Consider the following 14971-nt stretch of genomic DNA (forward strand, 5'->3'; position numbering starts at 1 on the left):
TATTAACAACACGGTTACAATCTTGTTATCACTAATTATTATTTTTTATAAATGCATTATTTAGTAAGTAATTTAAGGTTTAGTACTCAAAATTTATGTTTGTTATACATGTATATGTATTGATTTTGAATAAGAGTGTAACTTTTAATTGTCTAGTCAAGATGCTCTCTCACAGATTGCCCATTTTAACAATTTGTTTTCTTATTTGTTGTCTTGGAATGAGCAAATTTTAGCGTAAATATCTACAAACCAATGTTATGAGATTGCTGACATAAATCAGATCGTAGATTTTCATATTTCCGTTCGAAAATTAATGTTTATGGCTTATACGGTTACTAACGGTTTAAGAAAAATGCATAAAACATCAATTTTTGAACTTAAGTATAAAAATCTGCGATCTGATTTTTGTCAGCATAACTGGTTTCCATGGATTTTTGCAAAAAAATGTCTCGTTCCAAGACAAAAAAAATAAAAAAAAGTTGTCGAAACGTTCAATCTGTGAGATTACAGCTTTAAGCATCTACTTGCGAAATCGCTGTGAAATTGAAACACTTAAGATATTCATTTTCAAGAAATCTGTATCCAGACCAATCCCTGTTTTTGTGTGACAGAAAATTACTGTTCGTAAATCCACTTGTGCACTTGAAACTCGCAACTAAATTTACTTTGTGTTTAACCCTCAATCAGGAAAATTATTAATCAATTGTATTTTCTTTTGGGGGGAAAATTGTGAGAGCCACCAATTAAAAGAAATGTTGATTTGTATAAATGTATTCTCCTTATTCAGTATAGTCACGACACGGGAATTATTTATCGCTTAACGAGATTCTGGTTCAGAATACCGCCTAAAACAACACGTTCACCTATCGCACTATATATGTCACCACTTTGGGTAACTCGATAACTAGTTCAAATCACCGGTAAAGTCGGTCAAACAATTGACACAAGTTCCGTTTTCCATCAGGGTCTTGCTCACTTGAATAAAAAGGTGGATGACCACCTACTGGCTGTGGTATGGAACAACACCGACTACCATTTCATATAGGAGTGAAGAAGGCGGAGTAGCACTTAGTAGGTGTTGTAGGGGACACACATACCTACCACACAATAAAGGTCACCTAAAAATTACAAAAATCGACACAAAACCCGTGAGTAACAGACCAAGCCGTCGAGTGTCGATTTTTGTGGAATTTTCGCCGACTTTGGTTTAAACAAGTGAACGAGTTTTCCCAGAATGGTGACCTATATCGGGTGGTAGGTGTATGTGACTCCTACAACACCTACGAGGTGCTGCTCCGCATGCTTCTCTCTGGTGAGTATCAGATTTAGCTGAAAAACGGTTGGTATGTCGATTGTTGTGGAATTTTGGCCAACTGTGGTTTAAACGAGTTAACGAGTTTTCCCAGTATGGTGACCTTTATGGGGTGATAGGTGTATGTGTCCCCTTACACCTTACTTGTTCACTTAAGTGAGTACCAGGCCCAGTCAGAAAACGATTGGGTGTCGATTTTGGGTCAATTTCGCGTATGCATTAAGTGAGATTTCCCTGTGTGGTGACCTATATTGACTGGCAGATTAGTGTGTCCCCTTCCACTTAAAAGCAATCTTTGCACATTCGTTAAAAATGTCTTCGAGATAAATAATATTCGGAAAGATTAAATACATGTATCCTCCGGCCGGATATTACATTTTCTGGCCGGACAAAACGTCTAGATGTCCGTCTATTCGTCTAACTTCATGCACCTTGTCACGTGACGGTCATATATCATGTAAATCGGAAAACCTCGTTTATTTTCCAACAGCTATGACCTCGGAAGTGATAAGGGTTTTTAAAAATATTCCCTCGTGGCAGCGCGTATATAATAACTGTGAAGTTGTTTTTGTTTTCAACTGTCAAGGGACAAATTAAATCAAACACATGACGAAGAGTAACAAGCTGTTGCTGTTGTTTGTTCTTTTAAATTAAATCTTATAGCAAGTTTCTATAAAGCGTTATTAAGACATGAATAAAAACCATTCATTTCTTTTCATTGTTACATTATCGAATGGATCTACTTAGCGTAATGATAATTAAGTAAATCGTCGGCTGCTTCATCACATTTTCGTATATCTTAAGCTTATTTAGGAAGTCTATCCCGAAGATTACCGGAGATGGCCGAGTTGTTACGATTGATTTCGTGTACATGTTTAGTCTAGTTGTCTCGAAGATTGTGTTGCAATTATTATCCCTTTGTTATTCTAATGAGTTCTAATTAGTTTCAGAGTAACAATAAGCTCACTGTTTGTGATTCTCTTAATTAATTATAATAATTGCATTACATGACAGGATACCTTTGTACAAATTATGAACGACGCTCATTCGCATACAAAGTCGCAGAAAGAGTTTGCGCATGAATTATCGTTAATTCGCAACGGTGTTTCACCACTAGTCTCATGCAGGCCTCTCCGGTATGGTCAGGCTGATTCTCGTTCCAGAAAGGCCATGAATCCCCGATTATCTTCCCTGTATTCTCCGGCGTGTCTCCTGTCACCACTAGTCTCATGCAGGCCTTTCCGGTATGATCAGGCTGATTCTCGTTCCAGAAAGGCCATGAATCCCCGATTATCTCCCCTGTATTCTCCGGCGTGTCTCCTGTCACCACTAGTCTCATGCAGGCCTCTCCGGTATGGTCAGGCTGATTAACGTTCCAGAAAGGCCATGAATCATCGATTATCTCCCCTGTATTCTCCGGCGTGTCTCCTGTCACCACTAGTCTCATGCAGGCCTCTCCGGTATGGTCAGGCTGATTAACGTTCCAGAAAGGTCATGAATCCTCGATTATCTCCCCTGTATTCTCCGGCGTGTCTCCTGTCACCACTAGTCTCATGCAGGCCTCTCCGGTATGGTCAGGCTGATTCTCGTTCCAGAAAGGCCATGAATCCACGATTATCTCCCCTGTATTCTCCGGCGTGTCTTCTGTCACCACTAGTCTCATGCAGGCCTCTCCGGTATGGTCAGGCTGATTAACGTTCCAGAAAGGCCATGAATCCCCGATTATCTCCCCTGTATTCTCCGGCGTGTCTCCTGTCTCCACTAGTCTCATGCAGGCCTCTCCGGTATGGTCAGGCTGATTCTCGTTCCAGAAAGGCCATGAATCCCCGATTATCTCCCCTGTATTCTCCGGCGTGTCTCCTGTCTCCACTAGTCTCATGCAGGCCTTTCCGGTATGGTCAGGCTGATTCTCGTTCCAGAAAGGCCATAAATCCCCGATTATCTCCCCTGTATTCTCCGGCGTGTCTCCTGTCACCACTAGTCTCATGCAGGCCTTTCCGGTATGGTCAGGCTGATTCTCGTTCCAGAAAGGCCATGAATCCCCGATTATCTCCCCTGTATTCTCCGGTGTGTCTCCTGTTACCACTAGTCTCATGCAAGCCTCTCCGGTATGGTCAGGCTGATTCTCGTTCCAGAAAGGCCATGAATCCCCGATTATCTCCCCTGTATTCTCCGGCGTGTCTCCTGTCACCACTAGCCTCATGCAGGCCTCTCCGGTATGGTCAGGCTGATTTGAGTGTCAGAAAGGCCATGAATCCCCGATTATCTCACCTGTGGACCAAGTCCAGGTGGCCACCTCCTTTTCTCCCACCAAACCACATCCTCTGAGTGCAATTTGTGATTTCTTACTTCACGCGCAATTTAGTCACGGATGAATTCACTGAGTTTAAGTCTTGCTGTTTCCGAATCGTAGCAAATCCGGAGCAAAACTGTTGACAGATCGCAAGAGCCTCGTCCCAGGACTTCGTTATACTTCCACTGTCTACAACAAGGTAACGACTGTCCAACGGAGTAACATGTACGCGTAAACAAAAGATTCATAAATCCGTTGATAACAATTCAGATTCAACTAGGTAACGACTGTCCAACGGAGTAACATGTACGCGTAAACAAAAGATTCATAAATCCGTTGATAACAATTCAGATTCAACTAGGTAACGACTGTCCAACGGAGTAACATGTACGCGTAAACAAAAGATTCATAAATCCGCTGATAACAATTCAGATTCAACTAGGTAACGACTGTCCAACGGAGTAACATGTACGCGTAAACATAAGATTCATTAATCCGCTGATAACAATTTAGATTCAACTAGGTAACGACTGTCCAACGGAGTAACATGTACGCGTAAACAAAAGATTCATAAATCCGTTGATAACAATTCAGATTCAACTAGGTAACGACTGTCCAACGGAGTAACCTGTACGCGTAAACAAAAGATTCATTAATCCGTTGATAACAATTCAGATTCAACTAGGTAACGACTGTCCAACGGAGTAACCTGTACGCGTAAACAAAAGATTCATTAATCCGTTGATAACAATGCAGATTCAAATAGGTAACGACTGTCCAACGGAGTAACATGTACGCGTAAACAAAAGATTCATTAATCCGTTGATAACAATTCAGATTCAACTAGGTAACGACTGTCCAACGGAGTAACATGTACGCGTAATCAAAAGATTCATTAATCCGTTGATAACAATTCAGATTCAACTAGGTAACGACTGTCCAACGGAGTAACCTGTACGCGTAAACAAAAGATTTATTAATACGTTGATAACAATGCAGATTCAACTAGGTAACGACTGTCCAACGGAGTAACCTGTACGCGTAAACAAAAGATTCATTAATCCGTTGGTAACAATTCAGATTATTTAAACTTAATACATGGAATAATAGCCATAAAGTTGACAATAACAGTAGGTGTATTTCTAACTACAGGCGCAAATATACTCATTTGTTTTTCAAAACGGTACATTTAACATATATGCAATAGATGAGTATTACTCTCTCTAGAGTGAGACAATACTATACCACAGCAAATAAGAGTATTCAATTTAGGACGTCGCAATTTTTATTATTGATTTTCAAAATTGTTTTCTATGTAAAGAATTTCAGTAAATAAAGACGAAGGATATGATACCAACTTATTAGTTGTATATGTGCTGTTGTGTTTTTGATATTCTATGAGATCTGAGTATAAATCGAATCATGCCCAACTATTGAAATATTGTCCTTTATTTATATAATCGTTAGGGTTACCGCCTTAGCAAGAAGTTTGTTTTAATTGCATCATTTTTAATAAATGTAAATTTCCGTCTACGTAGTAATATGACCCACAGGAACATGTCTAAAACCAGTTCAGAGACGCACATTGTAAGGATTAAAAAGGTATATTGAACATTTGATTGTGATTTTCTCTCCGTAATAATATCCTACCAAATAACTTACAAATGTTCAATTTACGGTTAATGATTTGACTTATCCGAAGCAAGAACATTCGTGTTTACAATGCTCGTTTCTTACCTTTCTGTATTTGATGACGTCATCACCATTTGACGTCACACCAGCGCCGTCCGTCAGCAGCAGGACTTCAGAGAACAGCAACGCGTTCAGTAAAGATGTTTGCGGCGAACGTTTGCTGTTTGGTTTCCCGCTTAACTTTTATGCGCTGCATTGCAACAGTATGCAATGAATACAAATTACTGCGCGTCATGACGTCAGTAAACATCATCGCACGCGCTTTTTGGTGAAATGTACAAAACGCGCTTTCTTATGTATTTTGTTCACATAAGAATGTAATTTAAGGTATGCTAGAAAAAATTTCTATCATGTGTGTCCGTTCCGGATAGAAAAATCCGACCCTCGGGCACGGCTGAATTTACCGGAAATCCCTTTCTAGCACACCGGATAGGCATTTCCGGTGACGTCAGCCGTGCTGGAAAATCCCATCTGGCATCCCCCATGCCAGATGAGTCACGCGCTGTGACGTAATACTTTTTATTTCTTTTATTATATACTTTAAGTAACCATAATTATGAGATTTTAATAGATGAGTTTCATAAACATTAACTTTGCAAAAATATATCTTCACAACAAATCGAAATAACCCTTCAAAGACTTGATATCGAAGGAACTTATTGACGTTGACAGTGAAAAAAAATTACTGTGCGTCATGACGTCAGTAAACATTATCGCACGCGCTTTTTGGTGAAATGTACAAACATGAGCTTTTTTATGCAGTTTCTTCACAAAAAAAATAATTAAGGTATGCTAGAACAAATATCTATCATGTGTATCCCGTTCCGGATAGAAAAATCCGACCCTCGGGCACGCTGCGTAGCCGGTAACTCGGCAAGCCTCGTTCTCAGGCAACGCAGGTGCCCTCGGGTCGGATTTTTCTATCCGGAACGGGATACACATGATATTATTAATCCGATGTGCTAGAATCATTTGTATTCACTGCATACGTCAAGAAGTTCCTTAAGTATCACGTCTTTTAAGGGTTATTTTTGTTTGTTTTTTAAAGAATATATTTGTAAAGTTAATGTTAATGGAACTTATCAATTAAAACTCATAATTATGACTACATAAAGTGCAATATAAAAAAAATTGAAATTATTACGTCACAGCGCGTGACTCATCTGGCATGGGGGGATGCCAGATGGAGTTTCCAGCACGGCTGAATTCACCTGAAATACCTATCCAGTGTGCTAGAATCACGCGTCTGCCTGTAGTATTGAGCCGCCCCGCATCCACTTCCGCAAGTTCCGAGACATGATATAAGAGATGGAAGTGACGTGCGACTGATCTCCTCTCCATTTATAAAATGTGCACTCGCAAAGTACATGTCCCGCGAAGAAAGAACTTTGAGCTCTTAAAGGGGCTGTACTCCATGTGGTGAAACAGCGAAAAAAAGAAGAAAATTGTCGAAAACTAACATAAACTTGGTATCGATGTGTACAATGCATTGAAACTTATTAACTGAGGTACCACATATTTTACAATTAATCTACTTTTCGCAGTTTTTTCGTATTTTTCCATTAAAAAAGATTACTAGGTATGTCTACCTAGTAGAATTCATTCCTTATGCGTGATTGGCTAGTCGATATTATCACGTGATATGAACATGTTAGGTATATAGCTTAAATATTCCAGCTTCTTAGAGTAAGTCTTCGTATCACAGTGGATACAACACTGGACTGCAATTTCGGCGACACCGGTCTGAAGCCGGTCTCCGACTCGATTTTGTTTTTACATTTTGGTATGTTTTTTTTACAATTGATATCAAAGAGTAAAACATTTTATTAAATAATTGTTCTGAGATTCGTTACAGAAAAAGAATGTTGGTGCCAATCTGGTGTACAGTCCCTTTAAAAGAGTATGTAACAATGCTGCACACATTTTCAAAAGTATTTTTATAAGAAATCAGTCATTTTGCCAAATGCTCTGTTTAATTCTAAAATAGTCATTTGTTTTAGACGACTTTGAGCAAATATCATTATCGATAGAAATGAAGGGAGCGAAAATTCGAAGCGAAATATTGCCTTCCGACGTAGCATCTATGACGTAATTTATCACGTGGTATACCCACACTGGATTGGCTGTCTAGAAATTCTGCCCAGTGATTGACAGTTGACAATTGGTACTTCTACTGACTCCTGAGGTAAAATGTTGTGTAATCTACATCAGCTTTCGACGACTCAGTTTACAAGCGGCATGTTCGAGAAGTAGCTTATTCGGTCTCTTTTTGCTCTGTTCAAATTATATGTCCTCGTGTCCTGGGTCTTACGCATAGACTGCTGGTGTGTAACAATGTATAAAACTATAATACAAGATGGTGTGTCATTCTGTGTACAACAAAACAGTATGATTAGTGAAGTGTTCATTCAATTTCAAACGCACTGTTCATGTTAAATATTGCTATGGTGATATGATTTCATGCTGTACCTTTATAAATAAATATAATATGCTAACAAACCCTGCAAAGATCAGAGTAAAATGTGTTCTGCATTAAATATGTGAATGTAAATAATATATATAAAAAAATTCTCGCCTTCAGAATGTGGTTTTTAATTTTTGATTACCTTTTTCGAGATCTCTCTATTCTATGAACAACCTGATTATCGTCTTTCTCAGCTTCATTATACAGTCCAAACTCGTTATGTCGAAGTCGTCGGGACCTAGGTAAAAAAAATTCGAGATAACGAACATTCGACACATCCGAAATACAAACAATAGCACCAAACCCAACACATTTGAGTCCGAATTATGTCTTATGTTTACATCTGCAATTGAAACGTCCTTGTTAAATATTTCTGTCACAAGTTCACCTTGATCTGCTCAAGTTTTGAGCTAGGTTGAAAGTGTGTTCGGGTGTATGCCGTATGGTGTCGCTATATGCTTCTTTGTCTTGATACCCTTCCCGACTTTCATGGTGGCTATGTTATTCCCGTTGTATGACTTCAATGACACTTTTTGTATCTTTGACATGAAAAAAGTACTTTTTTTCGCTCTCTCGTCCAATTGTTTTTTCTAGATCAGATTATTAAGTTAGTGCGGCCTTTGTTTTCGATTTAAACCCATAAATATATTTTGTTACATGGGTACGAATGTTTAGACAAATGCTGGTACATCGCTAATGGATAGTAATTTTGTTCATAAAATAAGTCATTTTTTCTTTCGATTGTTCAAAATACATGTATTGGTGAATGGACTTGTTTAAATGTATTAAAAAGGATAATAATATATAATATGCATTCTTTCAAATTTTTCCAATGTGTTTCAAACTTTGAGGGTAAAAATGAAAGAACGGTTTTACGGTTTTCCGTTCAGAGATATTTTGGCTACGATGTCCCGATATATATTTGTCAAACGGTCCAGCTTTGGGTGATATCTTAGTTTAAATACTTCTAATGGTTTGGCGATCCTTACAAGAACATGAACGAGTACTTTTAAGTACGAAAAATATTAAGTATCGGTCCACATTTTCTGTTTCAATATAAACATTAATATCCTGCTATCATTGTTTATCTAAAGCCACTTAGAACTACTATGAGCTACTGAGAATTATTAAGAACTAATTAGACATACTTAAAAGCACAATGAAACGAAATAATGGGATGACTTAAATGAGTAGGACAATACTTAAAATTCAAAAAGGAAGTTTATTCTGAAGTGGTCCATGTAATTGCGCATCTATAGAAAAAACTTTTCCTGGGAATCTTCGCTGACTGGTTGCCACATCTGCTTGTTCATAGAAAAAGGGGGATCTCGATATAGGCGTACTCATATTGATATACATGTGAACATGAATTAAATATGAAGGATCTTGTTTTATGAAAGTCGAAAATGTCTCGCAAAATATTTTATTGAAGTGCTTAATTTCTTGTGTTTTTCTATTTGCGCCACTACGTCAGTAACGAAATTTCTTTGGTTTAAAATGTTGGCAGGTTTTTTTTTTAGGGGGGGGGGGGGGGGGGGGTTCCCAACCAAGAATATTTCAATTAGTTTGTTGCATTTTCCTCTTTCCTCTGTTATTGAAATATTTTTTAAACTTGGGCGGTTTAAGGGGGGGGGGGGTCGCCAGGTACGCCCAGAAGAGCCGCTAGTGTAAACAGCCGCGCGCGGGCCGGTTGAAACAGTTTCTATGAATGTACACCGTGTCCAATCGTTACTGGTAGCGGTGGCTAATGTAACGCCTGTGTAGTGGCTAAATAACGCCAGTGTGCGGCTAATTTTCGGAGGGTAAGGTAAGAAAATTGAGTGGAGTGATATTTCGATTTTCAATTTTAAAATCAAGATTCTAGCATATCTATCCATCTTAGGATTCAATTAAACCCTTTAAAGTTTTTATATTTATACTTGTAAACATTAAACAACATTCTGATTGTCCAATAAAATATAATGTTACTTCGGCAGACCCTTTTAAATAACGATTCGGTGGTAACGCATGTGAAGTGGTGCGCTTTTTCTGTAACGCCTGAGGAGGTGGTGCAAATACTTGCACTCCATTGCTTAATTTTTTGTCAAATATTCCATTTAAACGCCAATCTTTACATAGATTTCTCAAAACAAATGCCCGTTAAAGACCAGATGACATTTATTTACGAATTTATCATTTTAATCTCAACGCATTTATGTGCATTTATTCGTATACTATTCCCAAATTGATAACTACAATGCAAAACATTGCATAAATATCCTTTTAGTTTGGTGTTAAATGTTTCATACTTGGGTCTGTTTACTAGTAACTGGCAAAACATGAGTCTGCAAATTACATTTATTTTAGAAACATGTTCATTTTGAGAGAAAATAGGATAAAATAAGTACTCTTGTGAGGTTCGAACACGTGACTGTAAAATAATGACCCATTAATCTTAAAGAGCAGAGCGCAAACAAAAAGGGTATTGGGAATTTAAATAAAGCAATAAAAAACACATACATCGTCTTTGCCATATGTGTACATCAAACGCACAAAAAGATGCGTTTTAGTGTCCATATGGGTATGTTAACGAATGATACCTTACAGGCTAAACATATCATTCACGATATGACATTTGGGTAGTTGTTTTACAATTTAAGAATTTGATGGTGTCAAGAAACAGAAGATATGATATATTGCTTAGGGGAAAAGTACCAGAAATGACCAAGTTCATAAACATTTCGAACACATCCCACTGTTGTGCATTAATCAGCTCTTGTTTAAACGCTTGGAAAATAGTGTAGTCCTCACCGCATTTTGTCCGTAGATTTTCAACAAAACTTATATCGTCACTATCTTTGGTGTCGATGTCTTCCCACTCGTTAAGTGTTGACTTCCCGCATACATTTGATGTCGATTTGAAAAAGCGTCTTGGTGTTGTCACAATTTTTTTGCATAAAACGCGGGCGATGATATGCGTAGACGTTTTGATGTTGGAGTTCCATAATATGGCGAGGGTTGTGGAGAAACGAATCTAGGCTTTTTGCTGCTCAAACATTTTTCGGGTGTCATTGGCAACCGCTTTAATGGTTTTAGTCTTTTTTTACATCGCTTGTATAATGCAAGTTTCGACTTCTGCTTCATCCCTGGAGATTCTGCAGAGATAGGAAACATTTGTAAATACAAGGTATGTATAATCAATGAAGCAGTTGTTGCAAATTAAGCTATAGTCACAATAAAGATCATATAATAACCCATATTTAAGAAAATAGTTTACAACGTTGCTTATTGTGAAGATACAACTGCATTCATGCTTGCGTCCAGCTTTTTAAATTAAAGAACGAATAACTGCGTAAAAGGATTGTAAGTACGGTCTACTAAGTTCAAATATGATAAATTGCTTGTGTTATTAATTTCTTAATATGCTGTGTTCACATTGTAGGACAACTGTTTTACTTTAAATGATCATTATGATTTTTGAGTATTATTTCGGTAAGTCAAATAAAAATGGTAAACGGATAATTTATAATAAGTGACATGATTTTAAATTAACACGCATAATATTACATTGACAATGACCAATTGTACGTGATACATGTGTTATCTTTTGCAATTGTCGTAATTTTTAAAGGTACTCTACTCCAGATAATTTTGAAATTACTCACAAAACGTTTATTTTCGTTGTTTTTATATTCCCCCAACAATTGCATACATGCTTAATAAAATTAAAGTACACTGTACCCATTGGTATATGTTCTATACATTTCCTTCACGTTTTTATTTTCGTAATGTTTGGCAATCTGGAGTAGAGTACCTTAAAGAAAACACTGTCGAATTACATTTGTTACTGCGTTTAGAAACGATTTGTACGTGCTGGTTCAAGAGCACGTTGTGTGTACAGTTTGTGATTTGGCACGAACACACTTATCGGCAATTTGAATGACGTTTATGGTGTTTATGCACCCAGCACGTTGCTTTGTTAATGCAATACAATCTGTCTCTCTAGACTTTCACAATAATGAAATAAAAATATATTTCCTTGTAAAATGAATATCAGCCATAACAAGTTCTAGACGACCGCCGACAAACACGCAAACGCATACAACACCCATAAAAGTAACCTGTATGTGCCTTTTCTTTGGACGACATAAAAATGGTGTACACAATTATATTTGTATATTTGCACTCGTATATTATACGAATCGTGTATTTTAGGATGTAAGAAAAAATGTTCGTAAGACTCGGATGTCCCACATAATAATATGGACATGAATGATATGTTTAGCCATGTGCGTGAAGTTAGCACCGTAGCACCGTATCACCATATCACCGCGGGGATGCGGTGCTAGCACCGTATCACCATCAAAATCAATACAATAAGAGCATTAATCTCGAAGAAACATGTAAGGCTCGTTCTCGCAGAAACGAGCAAGGGGACCATAGGGACCTATGTCACTGTGTAGCCGAGACCTGGCCCTAGGTGATGGCACATGTGAATACCCTAGGATTTTAGGCAGGCTATGCGGGATAGGGACATGAACTCGACCCCCCGTGCCAATTTGGCCCATCTTCAGACACTGTTATGGTGCGGATGCCTTAAAAACGAGCAAGGGGACCGATGGCACTGTATCCAAGGGTTACCTGGCGGTGTGATACATTCGGGGAAACTGTTAATACTACGAGGATTTTAGTCTGGCCCCGTCCTTAGCCCAACATTGTGCGTATATGGGCAATATCAGCCCTACTGACCCCTACCATACATGTAAGGCTCGTTCTCGCAGAAACGAGCAAGGGGACCATAGGGACCTATGTCACTGTGTAGCCGAGACCTGGCCCTAGGTGATGGCACATGTGAATACCCTAGGATTTTAGGCAGGCTATGCGGGATAGGGACATGAACTCGACCCCCCGTGCCAATTTGGCCCATCTTCAGACACTGTTATGGTGCGGATGCCTTAAAAACGAGCAAGGGGACCGATGGCACTGTATCCAAGGGTTACCTGGCGGTGTGATACATTCGGGGAAACTGTTAATACTACGAGGATTTTAGTCTGGCCCCGTCCTTAGCCCAACATTGTGCGTATATGGGCAATATCAGCCCTACTGACCCCTACCATACATGTAAGGCTCGTTCTCGCAGAAACGAGCAAGGGGACCATAGGGACCTATGTCACTGTGTAGCCGAGACCTGGCCCTAGGTGATGGCACATGTGAATACCCTAGGATTTTAGGCAGGCTATGCGGGATAGGGACATGAACTCGACCCCCCGTGCCAATTTGGCCCATCTTCAGACACTGTTATGGTGCGGATGCCTTAAAAACGAGCAAGGGGACCGATGGCACTGTATCCAAGGGTTACCTGGCGGTGTGATACATTCGGGGAAACTGTTAATACTACGAGGATTTTAGTCTGGCCCCGTCCTTAGCCCAACATTGTGCGTATATGGGCAATATCAGCCCTACTGACCCCTACCATACATGTAAGGCTCGTTCTCGCAGAAACGAGCAAGGGGACCATAGGGACCTATGTCACTGTGTAGCCGAGACCTGGCCCTAGGTGATGGCACATGTGAATACCCTAGGATTTTAGGCAGGCTATGCGGGATAGGGACATGAACTCGACCCCCCGTGCCAATTTGGCCCATCTTCAGACACTGTTATGGTGCGGATGCCTTAAAAACGAGCAAGGGGACCGATGGCACTGTATCCAAGGGTTACCTGGCGGTGTGATACATTCGGGGAAACTGTTAATACTACGAGGATTTTAGTCTGGCCCCGTCCTTAGCCCAACATTGTGCGTATATGGGCAATATCAGCCCTACTGACCCCTACCATACATGTAAGGCTCGTTCTCGCAGAAACGAGCAAGGGGACCATAGGGACCTATGTCACTGTGTAGCCGAGACCTGGCCCTAGGTGATGGCACATGTGAATACCCTAGGATTTTAGGCAGGCTATGCGGGATAGGGACATGAACTCGACCCCCCGTGCCAATTTGGCCCATCTTCAGACACTGTTATGGTGCGGATGCCTTAAAAACGAGCAAGGGGACCGATGGCACTGTATCCAAGGGTTACCTGGCGGTGTGATACATTCGGGGAAACTGTTAATACTACGAGGATTTTAGTCTGGCCCCGTCCTTAGCCCAACATTGTGCGTATATGGGCAATATCAGCCCTACTGACCCCTACCATACATGTAAGGCTCGTTCTCGCAGAAACGAGCAAGGGGACCATAGGGACCTATGTCACTGTGTAGCCGAGACCTGGCCCTAGGTGATGGCACATGTGAATACCCTAGGATTTTAGGCAGGCTATGCGGGATAGGGACATGAACTCGACCCCCCGTGCCAATTTGGCCCATCTTCAGACACTGTTATGGTGCGGATGCCTTAAAAACGAGCAAGGGGACCGATGGCACTGTATCCAAGGGTTACCTGGCGGTGTGATACATTCGGGGAAACTGTTAATACTACGAGGATTTTAGTCTGGCCCCGTCCTTAGCCCAACATTGTGCGTATATGGGCAATATCAGCCCTACTGACCCCTACCATACATGTAAGGCTCGTTCTCGCAGAAACGAGCAAGGGGACCATAGGGACCTATGTCACTGTGTAGCCGAGACCTGGCCCTAGGTGATGGCACATGTGAATACCCTAGGATTTTAGGCAGGCTATGCGGGATAGGGACATGAACTCGACCCCCCGTGCCAATTTGGCCCATCTTCAGACACTGTTATGGTGCGGATGCCTTAAAAACGAGCAAGGGGACCGATGGCACTGTATCCAAGGGTTACCTGGCGGTGTGATACATTCGGGGAAACTGTTAATACTACGAGGATTTTAGTCTGGCCCCGTCCTTAGCCCAACATTGTGCGTATATGGGCAATATCAGCCCTACTGACCCCTACCATACATGTAAGGCTCGTTCTCGCAGAAACGAGCAAGGGGACCATAGGGACCTATGTCACTGTGTAGCCGAGACCTGGCCCTAGGTGATGGCACATGTGAATACCCTAGGATTTTAGGCAGGCTATGCGGGATAGGGACATGAACTCGACCCCCCGTGCCAATTTGGCCCATCTTCAGACACTGTTATGGTGCGGATGCCTTAAAAACGAGCAAGGGGACCGATGGCACTGTATCCAAGGGTTACCTGGCGGTGTGATACATTCGGGGAAACTGTTAATACTACGAGGATTTTAGTCTGGCCCCGTCCTTAGCCCAACATTG

This window comes from Mya arenaria, chromosome 12 (assembly GCF_026914265.1).
Source record: "Mya arenaria isolate MELC-2E11 chromosome 12, ASM2691426v1".
Classification (NCBI taxonomy): Eukaryota; Metazoa; Mollusca; class Bivalvia; order Myida; family Myidae; genus Mya; species Mya arenaria.